Below are 26,812 nucleotides of genomic sequence, written 5' to 3'. Positions count from 1 at the left end.
TCAGCAAGAAGGGTTTCAGAACTACAGTCTCTCATGGCTGTGGTGCCTTTTATTACATTTCACCCAGACAGGGTGTCCCTCAGGACCAATCCTTTTATGCCTAAGGTGGTATCCAGTATGGCTCTTAACCAGACAATTCACCTGCCAACATTTTACCCAAATCCGCAGAACAAGAGGAACGGATTCTTCATTCATTGTATGTACACAGGCAACTAAGATTCTATTTAAACAGGACCAAATCTCTAAGAAAGTCTGAGCAACTACTGGTGGCATTTGCTGCAGGATCACAGGGGAAGGCTATATCAAAGCAGACTATTTCTAAGTGGATAAAGCCACTGCATTTGTTTCTGCTACTTGCACTATGGTAAACCTGTGCCCAAGGGGATCAAGTCGCATTCTACCAGGGCTGCCTCTACCTCAGCAGCTTTTCTCAGAGGGGTTCCAACCAAAGACATTCTAGAGACTGCTACTTGGAGCTCTGTTCATACCTTCACAAAGCATTATCATTTGCCTCTTTTCTCCAAATTCAGGGCAGGCTTTGCCACTGCAGTTCTGCAGGGCCTTATAGCCTCTCCTAATGTTATTTAGTTCCATTTTCTCATCCATAGCTTTGGGATTCTACCCAAATGTGTAATGACTGCAACAGTGAAACACGAAGAACATAGTACAGTTCACTATTGTAGTCCGGGTTACCCACCCGCCATCCCCCTTTTTCGATACCTTTTCTTTCCTTCACTATATACTGAAGCCTTTGTGGTGTATTTGCTTTTAGATGAAGGTAAAGTTTATGTTGCTAAAAGTGCATTTACGTATATCTGTTTATTTATATATATATATATATATATATATATATATATATATATATATACATACATATATAGATATATATATATATATACATACATATAGATATATATATACTCCCCATTTGGGGGGCACCTGACATCTGGGGCAAGAAAAACAGAATAAAATGGCATTGGCTGCATGTTTTATACCCCTGACGACCTGACGTCATGGAAGAGGAGACAGCAACTGACGCAGGACCCAAGAGTTTGTTGTTCAGGCCGACTGATGGCAACCTGCCAGCAGATTACCCAAATGTAATGACTGCAACAGTGAATACACTCCAACATCTACATTTATGGTAAGTGTACACAACTGTACTTTGTGTTTATTGCTTTCAGGGCTCTGCATGCCTTTAGTCCAAGGGTCCTGCAGGAGCGGAAAAACAAGCCTTATCCTCTATGGAATATTAAAACAGGATTCGCCGGCTAAAGCATCTCAGCCAGTGAAACCTTTGAAAGCAGTTAAGCCGTTTGCTCCTTGTTCAGAACCGACCTGTGAGCTTGACAAACCAAGTGTGTTGGTGCCAGCTGGCACCAACAAGACTTGCCCCCTCCGTCGGCTCCAACTGTTACCTCTGAGCCGTCTGAGTCACAAAAGAGCTAGGTTTCCTTCTTTGGAGCCAATTTGCTCGGTGCCACATTCACCATTAATCCAAAGCAAATCTAGTCATCGCTCATCTTCCCACTCCTCTCGATCTTCCAGATTATTGGATCATGATGTGGAGAGAATGGTCAGTAGGTTGCTTAAGTTACAGGCCCTTGATAAAATGCTTTCGAGCCCACCTCAACAGGCTTCTGCTCCATCTGCTTCAGTTTCTATTCCTCCTCAGACTATACTTAGTTCGGAGCCGGAGTCTATGGGCGCTCCGATAGTGGTTCCTTTGGCTCCAATACCATCCTCATCGACGCTGGCTCCAATTACCTAGATTCTTCCACCCATCGAGGTATCTGGGTGCCGAAGCTTGCTCATCGGCTCCGAGGGGGGAGGTGGCATCGGACCCTTGTCCGACCCTGCTCTCCCTCTGAGTGTCTGCTCACTTGAGCTCGGCTCTCACATCGGCCTTGGAGCCTTTGCCCTTGGCACAGGGTGGTGTTCTGGTCTCCTCTGGGCTGGAGCCCTCCTTGTGTTGAGACCGTGGCCCCTTCGAGGTCATGCGGAGAGTGCTATCCTCACAGATGGCTCCACTAATTGTTCCATCGGCTCCGTCCCCCTTGGTGCCTGTGACCCCCTTTTCTCCTCCAGCCCCAAAGTGTAGGGAACCTATGCCCCAGGACACCCCATTGGGTGAACCCTCCTCTTCTGAAGCCTCCCCAGAGCATTCAGGGCAGGCTCCCTAGAAGAAGTGCAAGAGGAACACCTAGACTCCCCTGAGTCTGTCACCTCAGCTACAGATCTGGATGAATCAGAGGGGTCTCCCTCTGAAGATGTTGCCTTTTCGGACATCCTTGAGATTCTCTGGCAGAGGCCTAGTTGGACTTCCCTAGCCCATCCAAGGACGAGTCTGTATATCTGGATGCATTTGGTTCCCAACCTTCCACCTCCTGGGTGTCTCCACCTTTTGATCCACTCGTGTCTGTAGTGTCTCAAAAGGCTTGGTCAGCTCCAGATTCCATGGAGCCAGTCCCGAGGAGACCCAGTAAATTTATCACAGCTCCCCAAGACTAACTATTTTTAACTAAAGGGGTCCCAGTCGATGCCATGGTGGTAACAGCAGCCGCAAAGAGAGTTAGCTGAAACCTCGTCTGTCCATCCACCGAATAAAGACTCTCTTACGATAGACAGATATGGGAAACTAATGTTTTCTTCACTGACCTTCTTCCTTAGGTCCCTGAATTATCTTTCCCATTTTACTAGACTTCAGAGGGATCTCCTTAAAAGAGCTTGGAGAGACTCTACAAGATCCTACAGCTGAGGGAGCGTCAGCCAAGGTAGCTACCCAGCTTGCGACTCGTAATTCACTAGTCAACTTTTCCATGAGGCTTATTTCATACGCAGCCAATTGAGTGAGTAGAGCTGTGGGAACAGGAGTAGCTCTTAGACATTCTTGGCTGTGTCAGTTTGCAGAACCTTTCAGGGCATCCTTCACCAATACCACCTTCGATGGCTCCTCTCTCTTTGAGCCTCAGGTGAAAGGTACGCTTAGGTGCCAGCATAAAGGCAAGATGCTCTCTGATGTCGGAGTCCATTTTTCTACTCCTACCAGACCATACCCAAAAAGTCCGAAGGGTGGAAAGATGTGGTTTCGAAAATCCCAGGGACTCTTGCCTGATGCACATGGTGAATTTTCCCCCAGGGGTAGAGGGGGAAATAATGGCAGATGCCGCCCTTGTGGCAGAGGGGGTCCGCAAAATCAGGGTGACAGATACATTCTCTTCCAAATCCTATCATCATCTCTGAAGGGATGCCCGACTGCTGAACTCTGGAGGCAGTCGGGGAAGGCTTTCATTGTACCTAACCGCCTGGCAAAATATTACAAAAGACAAATGGGTGCTAGCCTTTATATCCGGAGGTTACAAGATTCCCTTTAGTCAACCCCCTTGTGTTTCAAAAAAATCCATCCCAGATGTCCCATCTAATCTATGGGATCAGGCAGTCACAGAAGTTTCAAGACTGCTAGAAAAAAAGAGCCATCCAGGAAGTGCCTGCAGACCAAGTAGGATCCGGAACTTACTGAAAAAAAGACAGGGGACTGGAGACTAATTCTGGATCTCTGCAGGTTAAACAAATCTGTACAAAAAGAAAAGTTCCGGATGGTAACACTGCAGTCCATTCTCCCCTTTCTGGGTCAGGACAATTGGATGTGCTCCATAGATCTTCAGGACATGTACTTTCATATAAAAAATGGACAAGACGGTCCAGGAGATTTTAGGCTTCTGGCTAGGGGCTAGTCATTACCAATTCAGGGCTCTGCCCTTTGGTCTCACCACAGCCCCCAGGTTGTTAACCAAATGCATGGCAGTAGTCACGGATCACTTGAGACGTCACAGATTCCAGGTGTTTCCTTATCTGGACGACTGGCTCCACACTGCTACCACCAGGCAACAACTTATAGAAACACGAGATTACACATCACATCATGTGCTCAACTAGGCATCACTATAAACTTCAAAAAATCTGCCTTATTCCCTGTCAATCTATTACATACATAGGAGCAGAGCTAAACACAAGAAAAATGATTGTAAAATTGCCTCAGGATAGAGTTTCCATTATTCGAAAACATGTCAGTTCTCCTGAGGAGTAAAAGAATTCAAGTAAAATATGATGTTCATAGTGTTTCACTATTGCAGTCATTACTCTTGGGTTATCCTGCTGGCAGGCTACCTGCAGTCTGCCTGAATTCCAAAGTCCTGGTCCGGCGTCGGTTGCTGTCGCCTCTTCCCTGACGTCAGTGCACCAGGGGTATAAAAGATGCAGCCGATGCCATTTTCTTCAGTCTTTCTTGCTGCGCGGTGCCCGAAGCAAAAGCAGTTCGCAAGTGCCGGTCGGCCGACTCTGACATTTTCAAATCCGAATTTCAGAACCGAAGTCTTGTACCCCATTGGGGAAACTTTTTTCTTGCTCCAGACCGATGTCAGAAAAAGTTAACAATTTTATTTCTCGTGGGAAGCAAATACCTCATAAGGATTTACACTCTTACTATATTCCTTGCCTAGGCCCTGACCACGATGTAGCTAGCTGTCGGTTTTGTGCTAGATTTAACCAACGCACTATTAAGCGTTGGTTCGATTTTGCACGTCATTACTTTGGACGAAGGTTTAATTATATAATGCCATCGGAACAGCCGACCGGAGTTTACAAAAAATGCAAGGACAAGGAAAAGGGTAGGCATCCGAGGTCCAAAGCCGACGAGGCCTCCGGTAGGCCAGTCGCCAGTTCTCAGTGAGGCGCTTTTGCAGCCCCTGGTGCCCGCTACCTTAGAGCCACAGGCCACTTCCGACTCCCACGTGGGGCCAACTGGGCCTCTGGATACTCAAGGTATTGGACACTCGGAAATCATTCCCTCAGATGGGTCCGGAGCCGCTGAGCAAGCATCGGCTTCTGAGGGTGTCTTCAGACCTATACAGTTATGTTAAACCATCTTCAGCTTCAAAGACTAAAGCAGCTCTAAAGACAAAGAAACAAGTACAGCATTCTCCTACTCAGACTTCCATGCCTAAAAAACAGATGCTCAAAATGGCCGAAGACCTAATTACTTTGATCAGGGGTTCCCATCCTCCTCCTGATAAGAGGCCTAGGCAAGAGACAGAATACGATTCTTCTGATCAAATTTCTATTTCTCTGATTCGTTTTCCGAACAGGATTATTCTATTCCCCCCTATGAGGATTCTGTTGCTGAAGAATCATTTCCTTCAGCCTCTACTCCTGAGGATTATTCTTTTGTGGAAACCCTGCATACTAAGAGGGAGCATTTCCACTAGGAGAGCCAAGATTACTCAATCTAAGAAAAGGCTCAGAGACTTCCTGCTTCTTCCTCAGCACAGACCCCTTGCTATTCCACCTGTTTTAGACATTGTAGATGTATTTTTCAGAGTCTGGCCCCTGACTCTTTACCCCCTGCACCTGCTAAGCCAGACAGATACTACAGAGTCCCAGATTCTGATAAATTCTTATACAAAAACCCCGCTGCTGACCCAGAAACTATATCTGTGTCCCAGAGGGGTCAAAGCTTCCACTGCAAAATAACCCTGTCCCCTCTGATAGGGATTCTAGGGCACTGGACAGATGGGGGGAAAAAGTTTACACTTCTGCTACCTTGGCTGTAAGGGCTTTAAATTGTCAGTTTCATATGTTTAAATATCAGCAATACTTAATGTCACTGCCTAAACAGAAAATGTTGCCAAATTCTGAAAGTTCAGAGAACAAGGAAATGCAGGATTTATTGCACGCAGCTGAACAAGTGGGAAAGCATACTTTGCCAATGTGGTTATGATTCACTGGAGGCCTCTTGCAGGGCCGCTGTTACAAGTTCTGTTATTAGAAGGTATGCTTGGTTAAAGGAACAGAATCTGCCTGATCATGTTAAAGCAAAATTATTAGATGCTCCATTACAGCATGATATTTTGTTTGTTGCTGAAGCAGAAGAGGTGTTGAAGAAAATGGAAGATAAAGTGAAATCCATGCAGACAGTTAAGGATTTCTTACAGGTACTGCCACCCAGATTTAGCAGGAACTGGCCTTCAAAACATTGGTTCTTGGAGGCAGATAGACATCCCAGAGGCAGATCTCAGCCCCAAGGCTCATACAAGCCTAAACAATGGGGTGCTCCTACCTCCAAAAGCAGAGAAGACAAATCGCAACCTTACAGGAAACAGTCCCAATGACTTTCCTCTGCCAGAGCCAAGCACTATTCTTTTGGCAGCCCCCTTGGGGGGGGGGGGGGGCGAGGCGAGCACTTTTTCCATCAAATTGGCAAATGATTACCCAAGACAAATGGGTCTTGAACTTAGTGTCCCAAGGCTACAGGTTCCATTTTCGCACCCTACCAAGGGCAGAAGGTATGCTAGACCTGCCACACAATCAGTGGACAGAGGCACAAAAGCAAATTACAGCCCTCATGGGCATGAGGGCCATTCAACAAGTACCACAAGAAGAGCAGGGGCAAGGATTTTACTCCAGACTTTTCTTAGTGCCCAGAAAGGACAAAACCTGGAGACCAATACTGGACCTGTCTATACTAAACCCATTTCTGGAAGTTCCAAAATTCAAGGCCCCAAAACTTGGACCGAACCACAAAAGGAGGGGGGAGTATCAATATTCGTCAAAGATACCCACACCTCCAGGTTGGTGGCACAGCACGAAGCATCAGAGACTATCCATGTGCAACTAACTGTGGGTAAAACTGCCTTCCAGTTTATAGCCTACTACAGACCACCCTCCCAAACACAGGAACCACACTCGGCCTTCCTGAGAATACTGGAAAATATGAAGGTCTCTCCAAACACCATTATATTGGGCGACTTCAACTACCCAAACATAGATTGGGAGCATTACTCTAGCTCCAACACCCTAGCCCAAAGGTTCCTAGAATTTATAAACTCAAATGCTATGGAACAACTTGTTACCACTCCCACAAGAGGGGAAAACATACTGGACCTGATCATCACCAACATGGGGACACTATGCTCCAGACCAGAAGTGTATCCCTCACTGGTAAAATCAGACCATAAACTAATCTCACTGGATATTCACACCTGCCCAGAAAACCACAGTGAAAAACTTCTCTAAAGCAAATTTCACACGCCTCAAAACCAAGGCGAAATCCTTCAAAGCCCCCGGCCTGTGGAAAATCTGCCCAGACCAGAATCCTTTATAAACGCATTCTATGAACACCTTCAGGAATGCATGGATCATGCAATCCCAAATAAAACCAAGACCCAATCCTCCAAAGGCAGACGTCCTGTCTGGTGGACCCCAGCCATAAACAAACTATACAATAGAAGGAGGAAGCCACTACATGATAGAGAAATATCCCAAAAAGGGAGGGCATCTCTGATCAGTATTAGCAAAAAAACTACGGGCACTCATAAAATCGTCTAAGGCCAGCTTCGAGAGAAAAATTGCACAGGACACTAAGGATAATCACAAGGCTTTCTTTAGTTATGTTAGGAACCTGGGTGGGAATTCCCAGATATGCTCAGAATTAGTCCAAAATGACAAAAAATATACCGAGCCCACAGACCTTGCCAACATCCTAGCTGACGGGTTCAGTGCAAACTTCTCCCCCCATCCCCACCAAAAGGGAAAATATCTTTCCCAACAGAGTGCTGCCCCCTGACATCTCAGATGCTCAGGTAAGAGCCACCATCTCCAAAGCAAAAAACACAGCATCATTGGGACCAGATGGTGTCCCGGGCTGCGTCCTACATGAACTCCAAGAAGAGCAAAACCCAAACAAAAAACTACTGTTCAATCTTAACCTTACTACAGGATATGTACCCAAAGAGTGGCGTACAGCAACAGTGGTCCCTCTCCACAAAGGTGGTGCCTCAACGGATCCTGGAAACTATCGCCCCATAAGCCTGACTAGCTTGGTCTGCAAAGCTATGGAAAGGATCATCATGGACCTAATAAAGATATTGGGGACCTACAGACACTGGATCCTACCCAGTTTGGCTTTAAGGGCAGATCCTGCCTCTTAAACCTGGTCGATTTCTTTGAAACAGTCACCAAGGCCATTGACAAGGGGAAGGTGGTCCACACAGCCTACCTGGACCTCACAAATGCCTTCGATACAATACCCCACTTGGGCATTATAGATAAGCTCACCAGCTTAAATATAAACCCCTATGTCACTAGATGGGTTGCAAACTGGCTCAAGGACAGAACACACATGGTTAGAATTGCTGGAGCCATGTCAGGCTCCAAACCAGTTACAAGTGGCGTCCCACAAGGCTCAGTCCTGGGACCTCTCTTGTTCGGTATATATTTCTCGGCGGTACAGGCCAACACGGAAGGGCTGTGGCTGACCAAGTTCGCAGATGCCTGCAAACTGGGCGCCATAATCAACTCTCCAGCCGACACAAGCATCCTCCAAAAGGGCCTCATAGAAACAGACAACTGGTGCCAGAGCCATGGCCTCAAGCTAAACGCCATAGTCATCCCCTTTGGCAAAAACAAAGTGCCCACAAATTACCACATAGGTGGTAATCCATTAAGTACAGAAGAAGTAATTAGGGACCTGGGGACCCAAGTTGATAGCAATCTCTCATTTGACAACCACGTGGCCAAAGTGGTTGGAAAAACATTTTATATAGCCCACCTAATCATGAAGGGATTCACATCTAGATCAGGAGGTCATCGCCTCTTTACTCATCCCTCATCAGGCCCATAATTGAGTACAATGCCTTTTGGGATGTACCTTACCAGACACCTGCAGCAACTGGAAAGACCCCAAAAGTACCTCACCAAGAGGATCAAAGGGCTCAAACAGATGCCATATGCTGCTCGGTTAAAGAAACTCCAGCTCTACTCAGTGGCATACCGCCTGCTCAGAGGCGATCTGTGCCTGATGTATAAAAGCCATGTCCAACCCGAATTAATGGACATGCTGCACCTCAGAAAATCCAAATCCCATCGAGCTACGCTCGAGAGACTTGAACCTCAGCACTGAAATAAATAGGACATGCTGGAGGGACAGATTCATAACCCAGAGGCTCCCTTCACTCTGGAATAAAATCCCAGTCCAGGTTAGGCAGAGTCCCACATTGACTCTCTTCAAGAGGAATCTTGATGAGTGGATGGGAGATCGTAGGTTTACCCCGGCTATCACTTCTGTGTCACTGTTAGACAAAGGCACAGTATACTAACCTCAAAAAAAGGCATAGCAAAATTAATTTAAAATGGGTGGCGAAAGCCAAACACACTCTGGCTAGGCTTATAAATGCCCTAGGGCAGATAGCCTTGTATGAACCTATGAACCTATGATGTTGACTCTACAGCAGCTACTGCCCATGCTGGGCAAGAAGGCTTGGCTCGTAACTTTGGACCTAGAAGAGGCATACCTGCATGTCCCAATCAGACAATCTTGCAGAAGATACCTCAGATTCATAGCTGGCTCAATGCACTACCAATTCTCTGCACTGCCCTTTGGCTTATCTACTGCGCCCAGGGTCTTCACAAAATGCCTGGCACCAATAATTGCATTTTGCAGACAGAGGAATTCAAATATATCCCTATTTGGACGACTGCCTTATTCAAGCAGAGAAAAAAGACATTCTTCTAAAGCATCTGGCGTTTGTCAAAAGATTACTAATTTGCCTAGGGTACACAGTAAATGAAAAGAAATCAAAACTAGTACCCTCTCAAGAGATAATATTCCTGGGCGCAAGCTTAATTACAACTGCCCAGATGGCAGTCTCACACCAGACAAAGGCAACTGACTTCTTACTTAAAGTTGGCAACAAAGACCCAGTTATCTGCAAGGAAAATCCTGCAGGCCTTGGGCTTCATGGCATCCTGCATTCTACTAATTCCATATGCCAGACTGCATATGAGGAAACTACAATGGTATCTAAAAAGTTTTTGGACTCAGCATTGCCATAGCCTGGAGACAGTAATTACCCTCATTCCCTGCCTGCAACAGGAGTTTCGATGGTGGGCACAGGCCTGTCACCACAACAAGGGTCTGCCATTCACTTTACCCACAGCCAGACAGACACCGACAACGGATGCATCAGATTATGCCTGGGGGGCCCATATGGCATGAAAATGTTTTCAGGGCACAAGAACAAGCACATGGCCTGCAAGCCAGATGCATCTTTACATCAATCAAAAAGAGGTGCTAGCGGTTCAGAATGCCCTGACAGCTTTCAAGGATCTACTTCATCCAAGACAGCTACTGATAAAGACGTGCAATACTACGGCCATGTGGTACATAAACAAGCAAGGAGGCACACATTCCTAACCCCTCTGCAGACAAGCAATGACCTTATGGGACACAGTATTGACTTACCAAGTTCACCTGCAAGCACAATTCCTGCCAGGAAAAACAAATACTCTGGCAGACGAACTAAGCAGAAACCTCATGGATCCCCACGAGTGGAAACTGGATCCACAAGTCTTCAGCATAACAAGGAAATGGGGATGCCCAGACATAGATCTATTTGCCTCCCCTCACAACTGCCAGTTAGAGATTTTGCACAAGGATTTATCACAAACAAGCATGGAGAGTGGACGCCCTATCTTTCAGCTGGAAAAATCTAATGGTATATGCCTTTCCTCCACTGCCTCTCCTTCCCAGGGTACTCCTAAAGGTCAGACCAGAAAAGCCAAAAAGTGATGCTGATTGCACCAGACTGGCCACACCAGCACTGGTACGCAATCCTAAAGAGCTTGTCTCAAGGTCCAGCATGGATATTGCCTCAAACTTCTCACTTGCTGACCCAACAAAACAATCGGATCTTGCACAACCAACTCAGGACCTTAAATCTGGCAGCATGGCGGATAATGTAGCCATTCAGAACACACCTCTTTCAAAAGCTGTTATGGATGTAATATTGGAGGCCCAGTACCAGAAAATCTTATGCAGAAAAATGTAAGAGATTCTGTGCTTGGGACCAGGAACAAGGCATCGACACGTATGTACCAAATATCCCTCAGATTTTACAATACCTAACTGAGATGCTGGACAAAGGCCTTTCCTTTTCATCAGTTAAGATTCGTGTCTCTGCCATTTCAACCCATTACAATACGGAACCACCTGTCTTTTCTCATCCTTTAATAAGGCAGTACCTCAGAGGGGCCAAAAACATCAGGCCTCCAAGGAGAGCACCAATTCCGGCATGGGACCTCAGTTATGTCTTAGAGAAACTCACACTGCCTCCTTTTGAGCCAGCCTCAACAGCTGATATAAAATTCTTATCCTGGAAAACAGCTCTGCTCCTAGCAATAACCTCTGCAAGAAGCTCTCATGGCTGTGGAACCTTTTATCACTTTTCATCCAGACAGGGTTTCTCTGAGGACAAACCCAACATTTATGCCTAAGGGTGGTGTCCAGTGTGGCTCTCAACCAAACCATTCACTTGCCTACCTTTTATCCAAACCCACAGAACAAGGGTGAGAAATTTCTGCATTCTTTGGACATACACAGGCAGCTACTTTTCTACTTGGACAGAACTAAAGCTTTCAGAAACACTGAGCAACTTTGTGTCATATGCTGCAGGATCACAAGGAAAGGCCGTCTCAAAACAAACTATTTTTAAATGGATAGCCCATTGCGTCCGTTTCTGCTATTCTCAGCATGGCAAATCAGTGCCTAAGGGCATTAGGCCTCATTCCACCAGAGCAGTAGCCACTTCAGCAGCCTTCCTCAGAGGAGTACCAACCAAAGACATCTTAGAGGCTGTAACTTGGAGTTCAGTGCACACTTTTACAAAGCACTACCACTTACCTCTTTACTCTAAATCCAGAGCAGGCTTTGCCACTGCAGTTCTGCAGGGCCTCGTAGCCTTTCCTAATCCTATTTAGCCCAGTCACCCATTCTCAGCTTGGTTCAGCCCAAGAGTAATGACTGCAACAGTGAAACACGATGAACATAGTACAGTTGTGTACCTACCATAAATGTAGATGTTGGAGTGTATTCACTGTTGCAGTCCAGGATGTCCTTCAAGGATGCATCTGCAGTCATAACATATGGGTTGTCCTGCCTCAGGCAGCCTTTCGGTCGGCCGGATTCCAAAGTCTGGGTCTGGCCTCGGCTGATGTTGCACTTTCCCCGACATCAGAGCGTCTGGGGTATAAAAGCATCAGCCGACACCATTTTCCTCAGTCTTTCTTGCCGCGCGATGCCCGAAGAAGAAGCTGTTCGCAAGTGCCGGTCGGTCAGATCCAGTGAATTCAGCTACCGAAGACTTCGAAAAAGCTAAGTACCCCGTTGGGGACTCTTTCTTGCCTCAGCCGATGTCAGACAAAGTAAATAATTGTTTAACTTGTGGGAAACAAATACCTCATAAGGATTTCCATTCCTACTGCCTTCCTTGCTTAGGCCCAGACCACGACGTATCGGCCTGTTCAGCCTGTGCTTCCTTCAACCGACGAACTCTTAGACGTCGATCAGAGTTTGCAGAGGAATTTTTTGGGGCCAATTTTGCATATAAAATGCCGTCTGAGACTCCGACTTCGCATTTGGAGAAAATACGGAAGGACAAGGACCGACACTCGCGGGCTGGCGGTTTCGGCTGAAACCACGGTAAAGCCTACCACGAGTGTCTCTGTTTCGGCCGAAATTGAGTCCTCGGAGATTCCTTCTTCCGAAACCATTCAACCGACCACCGCGGCCTGGGAGGCCCCGGCTGAGTCGGCTACCGAGCTACCTACCGAAACCAGTGTCCAGGAAATGTCCGACACCATACCTTTGGACATTACTACTCCTGCACGTGGGGCAGCTAGGCCCCCTGCTTCCATGTCCATTAAGGCCTTTTCTAGGGCTAAAGCTGCTAAACTTTCTAAAGCTTTGCCTCCCAAGACTACCTCCCAGAGGCCTTCCTCTAGTTCTCAGATCCTCAGCCATGCAGAGGACCTCATTTCTTTAATTAGGGGTTCACATCCTCACCCAGACAGGGCCTCTCAACCTCCACCAGACAAAAGGCCCAGGACTGACCCCTCTGACCCGCAGTCTTCAGATGAGTCCACGGATGGCTCTGAGTTGTCAGACCACCAGGCGGAGGCTTATTCGCCCTATGAGGATTTTGATGCTGAAGAATCTATCCCTTCGGCCTCCCCTCCTGAAGAGTTTTCCTTTGGTGAGACTCTACACTCCATGAGAGAGCATTTTCAATGGCAAGGTCAGGAATTCTCTGGTTCTAGAAAAAGATTAAGGACCTTTTTACATCTGCCTCAACATAGGCCCTTAGCTGTACCTCCTGTTTTGAATGTAATTGATGTGTACAATGATGTCAGTACAGCACCTGATACTCTCCCTCCGGCCCCTGCCAAGCCTGATAGATACTACAGGGTCCCGGATTCCCATTACCATCTGTATAAAGCACATTCTGCAGACCCAGAAACTATTTCTCAGGGCCCTAAAGGGGTTGCAGCCGCCACAGCTAAAAATCCTCTACCCTCTGAAAGAGAGTCTAGAGCTTTAGAGAGATGGGGAAAGAAGGTATATACTTCTGCAACTCTTTCTGTTAGGGCATTAAATTGTCAATTTCATATGATACAGTACCGAGAGTATTTGTTAGATGAACTGAATAAGAAACTTTCTTCTCCAGAACCCCTTGACCGTAAATCCCTGCAGGATTTGGTACACAACTCTCAGCAGGTTAGTAATCATTTCTTAAAATGTGGCTATGATGCATTGGAGGCTTCATTTAGATCAGCTATGACTGGGGCAGTCCTTCGTAGGCATGCCTGGCTGAAGGCACAATCTCTGCCAGACCATGTTAAAGCTAAACTCCTGGGTGCTACAATGGAGAAACAAAATTTATTTGGCTCCTCTGCTCAGGAGGTCTTAAAAAAGTTTGAAAAAAAGGCAAAATCTGTGCAAACAGTTAAGGATTTCCTGCAAGTACAACCACCTAGATTCAGCAGAAACTGGCCTACTAAGAATTGGTCCTTTCCGGACTCTGACAGAGCCCAGAGGGGCAGGAACAGACGCCCTAGAGGCAGAGGCCAATCGAAAGGTTCCTACAGAGGCCGTCTGTGGCAGCCTGCCAACCAGAGAAGTAGTGCAACAGCAGCAACAACAACTACTACACCAGGACAGGCTCAATGACTTTACTCTGATTCCGCCTACCAGGGATCAACTGGAAGCACCCTTGGGCGGAAAGCTGGCTTTATTCTCAAAAAACTGCATTATATTACAAGGGACATATGGACACTGCAAATAATAACACAAAGAACAGGATCTGCAGACAAACTAGAACCACTACGAAAAGCAGTCACGAAAAGAGACCCTTCGCCACCAGGAAACCAGTCCAAGCACGTTTATTGTTAATACACTGTTAACAAAGCTTGTAGCCAACACCATAAAACACGTAAACGCCTTAATCCACAAACAAACAGACAGTGTGCGTTTTCATCAACTTCTTGACTTCATCAGACAATCAGTACATCAAAATAACTCCATTTATATATCAATTATCACCAATTAATTAATTGGAATCATTTTAAAAATTTAAAGATACGTCCTAGTTTAAAATGTAGTGAAAAATGTCATTTGAAAAACTGTTAATACATATAACTATCAATGAACATTCTTAAAGGATATATATTCTCAATAAATATATGCATTTGCATATTTCTATAAAAAATTCAAAAAATTTTAAATATATTAAAGAATGTTAATGAATTATTAAATAATTTTCATATAATAATAATGTGCCTTAGATTTAAAAATCAATTCAACTCCAATATATTGTACAAGATGTATAAAAATATTATAAAAATACATAAATATAAGTTCTCATGTATTAAACTTTAAAAATATGCAATGATATTAAAATTATTATAAATTCATTTCTCACATGTACATTAAATACATTGAATGAACCTGTATTAGGTGTTATGGAGCCCTCTTGTGGTCATATAAAGTTATTGTCACAGAATGCAATTTTCCTACAATTTGGCAGCTCTTAATTTGAGTAATGGTAATATAGAAATATTATCATTAAGCCCTGGAAATTTATCCGCATTTAGGGCCACTTGCCACCACAGCTCCCTATATTCAATTCTAGTTTCCCAAGGGCCCCCTCTAACATCCTGTGGAATACTTTCTATAACTAGAAATTTAAATTTGTATTCTTTACATGTTTTGCTATGCTTATATAGAGCATTACTTTCCTTCTTGATAGATATTTCATAGGTGTGCTCATAAATTCTTTTCCTTAAAGCTCTTTCGGGTTTCCCTATATAAAAAGCCCCACATTTTTCACAGAAAGCAAGGTACACTATCCCCTTGGTATCACAATTAAAATATTCCTGGCTATTTATCATTTTATTTCTACTTGTTATAAAATAGCCATCACCATTTATGACATAGCAGCATTGCCTGCAATGCCCACATTTATAGGTGCCCTTTCTAGTCACTTTGAGTTGTTAGGAATTTGTTACTCTCAAGTATATTACCAAGGTTCCTAGCATTCCTATAAATCACTGTTTTAGGAATACTAGCAATACCTTCTCTATCAGTAAGGGATAAAAATTTATCCCATTCTCTAAAAAATATCTTGCTAATTCCACCATTTATTTTGTTGTATTCAAGGACTAAGGCCTGGGAAAGATCGTAACCTTCATTGTTGTTCCCAGTCACTAATTCCTTCTCTGTATTAGTATTAGAAATACTGTTAACATTGCAGCTCTTGTAAATAGGAGCAAACCTACCCCTCCTTCCTTCTTCAACTTCTCTTCTTATTCATTCTACAAATTCATTGGGGTAGCCCCTCTCTTCAAACATTCTCTCTAAGAATTCACATTCCTTATAAAAATCCTGATCTGAGCTAGTCATGCGACTACCCCTGACGAACTGTCCTTTGACAATGCTTTTTTTACAATGCTTGGGGTGCGCACTTCGGAAATGCAGAAAAGAATTGCAGTATGTAGGCTTACGATAAACTCTAGTTTCATACTGTATTTCTCCTTTATAAAGCTCTACATCTAAATATATCAATCTACAATCAGAAACATTGTGTAAATCTCAAGAAGCTTGTGGGACCATTAATATAAGCTAAGAACTCCTCCAGTCTGTCTCTCCCAGCAGTCCAAAGTATTACTATGTCGTCCAAGAACCTCCTATATAACATCCAGCAGTTCTTGTATTGGGAATTAATAACATATTTCTCCTCCCAGTACGCTAAAACAAGGTTAGCATAAGTGGGGGCACAAGCTGCCCCAATAGCAACACCTTTTATCTGCTGGAAGAACTCCCCTTTAAAGTATATATAGTTGTTCTTCAGGACTAAATCAATGAGCCATAAACTAGCCAATTTGTCATTCTTGTTCATTTCTTCATGTCCAAACACTATATCCTCCAAAATACTTTTTCCTTCTTCATATGGAATAGAAGAAAACAAATCAACAATGTCTATGGTGAGAAAAAGACATCCTTGTCCCAAACACATTGATTGAGATCTTTCAATAAATCCCAGGAATCCCTCAAAATGCTCTGCCTTCCTGTCCATAAGGGTTTTAATTTAAGATCAACATACTTTGCTAATGTTTCCGTCTTAGAACCCTCAGCAGAAACAATAGGGCGTAGAGGGGGATCATCTTTGTTTTTGTGAATTTTCGGTATTCCGAAAATAGTGGGTATTTTGGGTTTATCCACTTTCAAAAACCTATAACTACAATGACTAATTAATCCCTCTTGCAACATATCATATAGTGCTACATCGATCTTGTTATAGGCTATATTAATTTCGTTCCTGGAAACTGTACTATATTTGTCTTCGTCCCATAATAACGTATACATCTTACTATCATAAAGAATGTAATCCATAAAGATGATAACCCCCTCCCTTGTCCGGCTTCATCACTCTCACATTTCTATTATTCCTGATATCATATAATCATTCTTTTTCTTTTGTAGTCATGTTATCATACTTTATACCCCATTGATATTTTTTTATTTTATTTCACTCTCAATCACTTTCTCTAAGTTCTTAATCTGGGGATGCAAAGGAGGGTTGTACACACTTTTTTCTTTTTTTCTTAACCACTTCTCCTTCGTCCCTTTTGATATAGGGTAAAATCACCTTAAAATTCACTTTTCTCAGGAATAACTTAATATCCAACAAGCTTCTGGCCATATCGCCCTTATTGTCTGGAATGAATTTTAAACCTTTAGAGAATAGGGCAAAATGCTCTTTCTCAACCTTAATATTACTAAAGTTATAAATACTGAAATTATTCCATGTGTGACATTGTTTATCAGATGTAACTATATTAGAATCTAAAGAAACATCCAAATCCTCTGGGAGGTCCGGTGAGGGGCTAGTTAATATCTCCCCCTCCACCTTCTTCCTCCCCTCCACTGAAAATTCCCATTCTGTAATCCTTGTTTGTTAAGCAATCTTTCAGACCTACGTAAAGGTGGGAAGTTTTCATTATATTCTCTTTCTCCAGGTTGTTCATTCTCAACACCGTATCCATCTGAAACAGGCTCTATACTATTCATTTCACCTTCATCATTAAAAACACCCCCATAAACTCTATTAGGTCCCCGTGGTTTTGGATAACTAATATGTAATTTGTAGTAGTGAATGTCCCTATCCAATTTTTTAATCTTCCTTTGGATCAGGTCATTGCATTTTTGATCAACATTCTTTCTAATGTCATAATACTTCATTTTTTCCCCATTTATCCTAAAAATTAAATCATTTTTGATGTACTGATCTAAAATCTCTCTTTCTCAATGCTTTCCTGCATTTTAATATTTTCCTTAATCATAACTCTAAGAACTTCTAATCCACACTTATTAAAAATTTCTACTAAGTCTTTATAACAACTAGAACCATATACAACGTTGTTTGGAAATTTAAAAACGCGTAAACCCTTTGGCACAATTTCCTTTGTAACACATTCCTTTAAATATTCATTTTCAATAGCTAAGGATCTATACTTATACATTAAGCTACTTAATTGTGCCAGCTTTTGTTTATATGTCCCATCAAGTACACAATGTCCATTGTTTTCATTGCCATAAAAAACATTAGGTTTAGCACGCAGCCATTCAAGAGTTTCTAAAGCTGTAATACGTGTACCAGCAACCAAAACAGTACCTGTGGCTTCCGCTCCATCTCCACAGCCATTGTCCCCATTTACTACATCCTGTCCCAGCGTGGGATTTGCTTGTAAAGGTCTAGGCGTGTTGGAAGGATTAAATGAGTTTAAATCAAGGTCGCCGATCCCATCACGTCGATCAATAAGCTCCCCTTATTCATCATTAGCTCCACGCTCGTTTCTTGTACAGCGAGGATTGAAAGGCATATTCTGTTGACTTTACTCTGATTCCGCCTACCAGGGATCAGCTGGAAGCACCCTTGGGCGGAAAGCTGGCTTTATTCTCAAAAAACTGGCATTATATTACAAGGGACATATGGACACTGCAAATAATAGACAAAGGATACAGGTTCCACTTCCACACTTTGCCAAAAAGGCACGGAATGCCAAACCTACCACCAAATCAGAGGCCAGAGGCTTTAAGGCAGATCAACAACTTGCTTCAAATGAAAGCTATAGAAAAGGTACCACTTTCAGAACAAGGCCAAGGATTTTACTCGACTATTCCTTGTACCAAGAAAAGAAAATCAATGGAGGCCTATTCTCGACCTGTCCGCACTAAATACTTATCTCATTGTCCCAAAATTCAAGATGCTGACCCTACAGCAACTTCTTCCCATGTTGGGCAAGGAGTCTTAGCTGGTGACTCTAAATCTCAAGGAGGCATACCTGCACGTCCCTATTCGACCAAGTTGCAGAAGACACCTCAGATTTCTTGCAGGATCAGAGCATTATCAATTCTCAGCATTGCCCTTTGGCTTATCTACTGCTTCAGAGTATTCACGAAATGTCTGGCATCAGTAATTGCACACTGCAGACTTCAGGGGATTCAGATCTACCCATACCTGGACGACTGCCTTATACAAGCGGACAACAAGAAAAATTTGATAAAGGACTTGGCTTTTGCCATCCACCTGCTACAGGCCTTGGGATACACAGTCAACATCCAAAAGTCAAGACTTGTGCCATCCCAAAGAATAACCTTTTTGGGTGCAGATCTGGACACAACCACCCAAATGGCCTTTCTCACAGAAGAAAAACAAAAACAACTTCCAGATTACTTCATGAGGCTAACAAGACAAACTCAGCTTACTGCAAGGAAAATCCTGCAGGCCCTGGGTTACATGGCATCCTGCATAATTCTGATACCACAGGCCAGGCTGCATATGAGAACATTACAATGGTACCTAAGGAGTGTATGGTCTCAACACAGTCACAGTCTAGAAGCTTTGATACCAATCATTCCTTGCCTTCAAAAGGAATTTCTGTGGTGGGCTCAGGCCTGCCAGTCCAACAGAGGGTTGCCGTTCATAGGTTCATACTAGGCTATCTGCCCTAGGGCATTTATAAGCCTAGCCAGAGTGTGTGTGGCTTTCACCACCCCTTAGGATGAGAATACTATACCCATTAGTTTGCTGTGCCTCTGTCCAGCAGTGATACAGAGATGATTCCCGGGGTAAACCTACGATCTCCCATCCACTCGTCAAGATTTCTCTTGAACAGAGTCAGTGAGGAGCTCTGCCTCACATGGACTGGGATTCTGTTCCATAGTGTAGGAGTCTCTGGGTGATGAATCTGTCCCTCCAGCACGTCCTATTTATATCCGTGTTGAGGTTTAAGTCTCTTGCTCTCGTGGCTCTGGTGGATTTGGATTTTTGAGGTGGAGCATGTCCATTAATTCCGGGTTGGACATGGCCTTGTATGTCAGGCACAGATCACCTCTGAGCAGGCGGTATGCACTAAATAGAGCTGGAGTTTCTTCAGTCGGGCATCATGACATATGTTTGAGCCCCTTTATCCTTTTGGTGAGGAACTTTTGGGGTCTTTCCAACTGCTGCAGGTGTCGGGTAAGGTGCATTCCGAATGGGGCGTTGTACTCCATCATTGGTCTGATAAGTGAAGAGTACAGGGGTACAATGACCTCTCCTGATCTGGATGTGAATCCCTTCATGATCAGGTGGGCAATGTAGAAGGTCTTCCTAACCACTTTGGAAATGTGAGTGTCAAAAGAGAGGTTACTGTCAACTTGGGTCCCCAGGTCCCTGATAACTTCTTCCGTGTTTAATGGATTACCACCTATGTGGTAATTAGGGGTTACCTTATTTTTCCCAAAGGGTATGACTATACATTTTTTGGCATTTAGCTTAAGGCCATGGCTTTGGCACCAGTTATCCATTTCTATGAGACCTCTCTGGAGGATGTCTGTGTCTGATGGAGTGTCAATTATGGTGCCCAGTTTGCAGTCATCTGCAAATTTTGTCAGCCACAATCCCCTATGTTTGCCTGCACTTCAGAAAAATAAATGCCGAACAAGAGGGGGCCCAGGACTGAGCCCTGTGGGACACCGCTCGTGACCGGCTTAGAGTCTGACATGGCACCAGCAACTCTAACCCTGTGTGTTCTGTCCTTGAGCCAGTTTGCAACCCATCTTGTGACATATGGGTTTACATCTGAGCTGGTGAGCTTTTCTATGATGCCCAAGTGGGGTATTGTGTCGAACGCTTTTGCTAGGTCAAGGTAGGCTGTGTGAACTGCCTTACCCTCATCAATGGCCTTAGTGACTGTTTCGAAAAAGTCGACAAAGTTCAAGAGGCAGGATCTGCCCTTGACAAAGCCAAATTGGGTAGGATCCAGTGTCCTGTAGGTCCCCAATATCTTTATTTATGAGTTCCATTATGATCCTCTCCATAGCTTTGCAGACAAGGCTCGTCAAGCTTATGGGGCAGTAATTTCCAGGGTCCGTAGAAGCACCGCCTTTGTGGAGTGGGACCACAGTTGCCGTACGCCATTCTTTGGAGTGCATCCTGTAGTAAGGCTAAGATTAAACAGCAGCCTTATGTGTGGGTTTAGTTCCTCATTGAGTTCGTGTAGCACACAGCCGGGACACCGTCGGTCCCATTGATGCTGTGTTTTTGCTTTAGAGAGCAGCTCTCACCTGGCCATCTGAGTTGTTTGGGAGGCCTCACGCTCGTGGGATAGACATTTCTCCTTTGGGATTTGCACTGAACCGGTCTGCCAGTATGTTGGCAATGTCTGTGGGTTCAGTGATTTTTTTTTATCATTTTGGACTAATTCTGAGCATATCTGGGAGTTTCCACCCAGGTTTCTAACATAGCTAAAGAAGGCTTTATGATTGGTTTTGTGTCATTAGCGATTTTTCTCTCAAAGGTGGCCTTGGATGATTTTATGAGTGATCGTAGTTTTTGCTAGTATTGATCAGAGATGCCTGTCCTTTTAGGGATTTTGCTCTGTCATGTAGTAGCTTTCTCCTCTTGTTGTAGAGTTTGTTTATGGCTGGGGTCCACCAGACCGGCGCCTGCCTTTGGTGGAAAGGGTCTTGATTTTATTAGGGATTGCTTGATCCATACATTCCTGGAGGTGCTCGTAGAAGGCATTTGTAAGGGTTTCAGCAGCGTGGGTTGTGGTTTCCACTGGCTCGGGGGCATTGAAGGATACCACTCCAGTCTTAAGAAGTGTGAAGTTTGCTTTTGAGAAGTTCTTCACTGTGGTCTTTTTGCTGGGGTGGGGCGGATGTGGATCTTCAGTGAGATTAATTTATGGTCTGATCTCACCAATGAGGGATATACTTCCGGTGTGGAGCATTTTGTCCCCATGTTTGTGATGATCAGGTCTAGTATATTTTCTCCTCTTGTGGGAATGGTGACTAGTTGTTCCATAGCATTTGAGTTTATGAACTCAAGGAACCCTTGGGCTAGGGTGTTGGGGCTTGAGTAATGTTCCCAGTCTACGTTTGGGTAGTTGAAGTCGCCCAATATGATGGTGTTTGGAGAGACATTCATACTCTCCAGTGTCTTCAGGAAGGCTGTGTGGGTTTCCTGAGTTTGAGAAGGTGGTCTGTAGCATGTTACAAAACTGTAGGGCAGTTTTACCTATGGTTAATTGCACCTGGATGGTCTCCGATGCTTCGTGCGTTGCCACTAACCTGGAGGTGTGGGTATCCTTTATGAATATGGATACTCCCCCTCCTTTAACAAACCAAAAACAAAACAAACCATCACCACGGACGCTTCGGACCAAGGATGGGGAGCACACATGGAGGGCAAATGTATCCAAGGCCTATGGTCTCAAGGTCAGCTGCGCATGCACATAAACCAAAAGGAAATGCTGGCAGTGATGCATGCAATCGAGGCTTTCAAGCCTTTCCTCCATCAAGGCCACCTGCTAATAAGGACAGACAACACCACGGTCATGTGGTACATAAGCAGGGAGGCACACACTCCTACCCTCTCTGCCGGATGGCTATGAATCTATGGGAACTATGCCTGAACCTCAATATCCAACTACAGTCCCAGTTCGTGCCAGGAAAAGAGAATACACTGGCAGACAGCTTAAGCAGAACTACCATGGATGCACACGAATGGATGCTGCACCCAGACATCTTCCAACTCATAGCAAAGGAATGGGGAATGTCGGAGATAGATCTGTTCGCCTCCCCTCTCAACCATCAACTGAAGACATTCTGCTCAAGGACATACCACCCACAAGCTTGGAGGGTGGACTCTGTCTCTTTCAGCTGGAAAGCTCTAAAAGTATATGCCTTCCCACCTCTCCCATTAATGTACAAGGTTCTACTGAAGATCAGGGAGGAGCAGCCAAGAGTGATTCTGATAGCTCCAGACTGGCCAAGGCAACACTGGTATCCATTATTGAGAAGCCTGTCTCAGGCAAAACCATGGCCTCTCCCCCTATGGCCGCCTCTTCTGACGCAGAACAATTTCAAGATCATGCATCCCAACTTGAAAACATTGCAGCTAACTGCCTGGAACATTCCTTAAATCCCAAACAAGATGCCTTATCACAGAGAGTGAAGGACATCATCTTGGAAGCTCGCCGGCCTTCCACAAGGAAGACATTCTCAGCTAAATGGAAAAGATTTCTCATTTGGAACACATCAAAAGGCTCAGATGTGACAGTGGCAAACATGACACATATTCTGGAATCTTCTTTTTCTTTCGGCTTTTTCCCGTTTAGGGGTCGCCACAGCGGATCACCTTGTCCGCACATTGATTGGCAGTGGAGTTTTACGGTGTCGAGTTGCCAGCCCGGCGCCCAGCCTTCCACAGAAGGCACACACACACGCACAACTAGGGCCAATTTAGAGTGTCCAGTCCACCTGCAGCATGTCTTTGGGATGTGGGAGGAAACCGGAGCACCCGGAGGAAACCCACGCGACCACAGGGAGGACATGCAGACTCCGCACAGAAGGCACCCCAGCCGGGGATTGAACCGGAGAACCTCTTGCTGTGAGGCGGCAATGCTAACCACTGCACCACCGTGGCCGCCCTTATGACACATATTCTGGAATACTTAGCAGAATTGTTCCACAATGGCCTGTCCTATTCTTCCATTAAGATTCATGCCTCAGCAATTTCAGCAGAATACAATGTGGATCCACCTATCTTCTCACACCCTCTCCTCAGGCAATTTCTGAGAGGGATCAAAAATATTAAACCTCCAAGAAAACCCCCTCTACCCGCCTGGGATCTCAACTTTGTGTTGGAGAAACTAACACTTCCTCCATTTGAACCAGCAGCATCAGCGGATCTACAGTTTGTCTTGGAAAACTGCATTCCTTCTGGCAATAACTTCAGCAAGAAGAGTATCTGAGTTACAAGCATTAATGGCAGTACAGCCATTTCTTATCTTCCATCGGGACAGAGTTTCACTAAGAACCAATCCTACTTTTATGCCAAAGGTGGTATCTAGGGTATCCTTGAACCAAGCTATTCACTTGCCTACGTTCTTCCCAAATCCACAGAATAGAGGGGAAAAACTTCTGCACACCCTGGATATACACAGACAACTACGCTACTACTTAGACAGAACTAAAACTAGCATAAAAACTGACCAACTATTTGTAGCATATGCTACTGGGGTGCAAGGAAAAGCAATTTCCAAACAGACAATTTCAAAATGGATAGGAAATTGCGTTCGATTTTGTTACTCCTTTCATGGAAAGACAGTTCCTGAAAACATCAGGCCTCCTTCCACAAGGGCCACGGCCACCACTACAGCCTTCCTACGAGGGGTGGCTACCAAGGACATTTAGAAGCTGCTACTTGGAGCTCCGTGCATACATTTGCCAAACATTACAATCTACCTTTATACTCCAGATCCAGAGCAGGTTTTGCTACTGCAGTCCTGCAGGGATATTAACTACACCATCCTTTTCTTAGTACCTCCTCCCCAGATTGGCTATGGTATTCTACCCATATGTTATGACTGCAGATGCATCCTTGAAGGACATAGTACAGTTTTGTACCTACCATAAATGTAGATGCCCGATAGGTATGCATCTGCAGTCAGGGTTTACCTCCCTCCTACCCTCAGTGGTATTCCTAGGGTACTTACCCCTCTTTTAGCTAGCTGGGGGAATCTATTATGGTGTATTTGTTTGTATATACATGTATATAATTATATAAGTTTGCAAATGTTTGGAACCTTTTTTGCATTTATCCAAATTTAGCCTTCCTAGAGGGCACCTGGCATCTGGGGCAAGAAAAACTGAGGAAAATGGCGTCGGCTGATGCTTTTATACCCCAGACGCTCTGACGTCGGGGAAAGTGCGACATCAGCCGAGGCCAGACCCAGACTTTGGAATCCGGCCGACCGAAGGGCTGCCTGCGGCAGGACAAACCCATATGTTATGACTGCAGATGCATACCTATTGGACATCTACATTTATGGTAGGTACAAAACTGTACTTTACCCTCCTTCCGATCTCCTTACTTTGGCTGGGGTTTATCTGTACTTCTGTATTCTATACAACCTATGTGGTGTATTTGCTTGTAGATGAAGGAAATGTTTCTTTACTGCATGTATGTTTATTGGCATTCTATATTTAGCCTACCCTTTTGGGGGCACCTGACATCTGGGGCAAGAAAAACTGAAGAAAATGGCGTCGGCTGCATCTTTTATACCCCTGGCGCCCTGACATCAGGGAAGAGGCGACAGCAACCGACGCCGGACCAGGACTTTGGAATTCAGGCCGACTGCGGGTAGCCTGCCAGCAGGATAACCCAAGAGTAATGACTGCAACAGTGAATACACTCTACCATCTACATTTATGGTAGGTACACAACTGTACTTTCTTCATGCTCTAGGGTCCATGACAGCAGCCATTCTTGTAGGTCCCTTAGCACACTTTCACATGAGAATCCTTCAGTGGCTTCTTTTCATGCTGTGGTCCTTCCAGGAATTACCCATGTCTCACATGATGCTAATTACGGAATCTTGCAATAAACATCTTTCCTGGAGGATGGTCTCCCCACTAGTTTCTCAGGGCAGACCTTTCATGGAATCCCATCCGGTGGCCACAGTGACCACGGATGCTTCCCTGATAAGGTGGGGGGGGGGCATTATCTAGGGAAGACAGTCCAAGGCACTTGGCAACCTCATGAGTACCACTTGCACATCAACGTCCTGGAGATGTGAGCGGTGCTCCTAGCATTGCAAGTTCTTCAAGACTCTCCCTGCCAGAACTGTTGCAATACAGACGGACATGTCAAATATCAACAAACAGGGTGGAATCAGGTCTTACTGCTTGTGCCGAGAGGCCGTCAGACTGTGGCAATGGGCAATTTCCTCCCAACTTTTTCTGACAGCAACGCATATCCCTGGGACATCCAACGTAATAGCGGACAGGCTCAGCAGGGCTATCCTAATGCCTCATGAGTGGTCTCTGAAACAGGAAATTGTGAATCTTGTTTTCCGCAAATGGGGCCAGCCTTGCTGTGATCTTTGCCTCTCCCCTCAATAACAAATGCAGCAGCTACTTCTCCCTCAGCTACTTCTCCCTTGTTCCTTCTCCAGGTCAGACTCCCATGGACGCTCTAGTACACGATTGGCCTCAGGGACTCCTTTATGCATTTACCCCCTTTCCCCTAATTCCAAAAGTAATTCAGAAACCAAAATCGTTGGTTGCAAAATGATCCTCATTGCCCCCTATTGGCCTCAACAGATTTGGTTTCTGTTCCTTCACTCCTTCCTTCTAGCCCATCCTTGGATTCTGGACCCAGTACCAGACCTCTTGATTCATCAATCAGGCGGGCTACATCAATCCCGCTCATCTCTCAAGTTCACAGCTTGGTCACTCCACTTCCAGTCCTAGCCAGGCTTTCCAATATTTCCCCAGCAGTGCTTGAGATTGTTTCCTCCAATAAGGCAAATACAAGGAAAGTCTATGCTAGCAAATGGAAAAGATTCTCTTGCTGGCCAGACTCCAGGAATTTAGATCCTTTTACAGCTCCTGTACACAATATTTTGGATTTCCTAGCAGAACTGTTTTCATTCTGGTGCAGCTGCTTCTACCATCAGAGTACAACTGGCTGCCATTTCAAATTTTCTTGTCGGAATTTCTAACTCCAGCATAATGTCTCTCAAACTTTGTAAGGCCTTCATGAGAGGTACATCTCTACTTAGAACCCCCCCCCCCCCCAATACCTAGTTTTTCACAATGATAGGATCTCTGAGAATGAATCCATCTTTTCTACGTAAAGTTTGTTCGGACCACAATTTGAATCAATCCACTGAACTCCTTGTTTTTTTTTCCCCAATTATTCCAACAAGGCAGAATACAAATTACACCAGTTGGATGTGCATAGACAACTGCGTTTCTATCTCCATAGAACTAAAGAAATGAGAAAATCAGATCAGTTCCTTTCATTTGCTAAGAACAAACAAGACCTTCCAGTTTCTAAAGTAACACTGTCGAAATGGTTATCTGACA

At 44.7% G+C, this 26,812-nt stretch overlaps 1 protein-coding gene across 1 annotated transcript in view; it reads left to right on the top strand.

The window, feature by feature from the left end:
- ADAR (adenosine deaminase RNA specific) overlaps positions 1 to 26,812 on the top strand; it is a gene marked incomplete in the record, with an annotated part of 1,768,745 nt that overhangs the window by 843,099 nt on the left and 898,834 nt on the right.

The sequence above is a fragment of the Protopterus annectens genome, chromosome 8.part0 (assembly GCF_019279795.1).
Source record: "Protopterus annectens isolate FY-2018-M chromosome 8.part0, PAN1.0, whole genome shotgun sequence".
Classification (NCBI taxonomy): Eukaryota; Metazoa; Chordata; order Ceratodontiformes; family Protopteridae; genus Protopterus; species Protopterus annectens.
The sequence above is the reverse complement of the archived record's forward strand: the minus strand, read 5'-3'. Positions and strand labels throughout refer to the sequence as shown.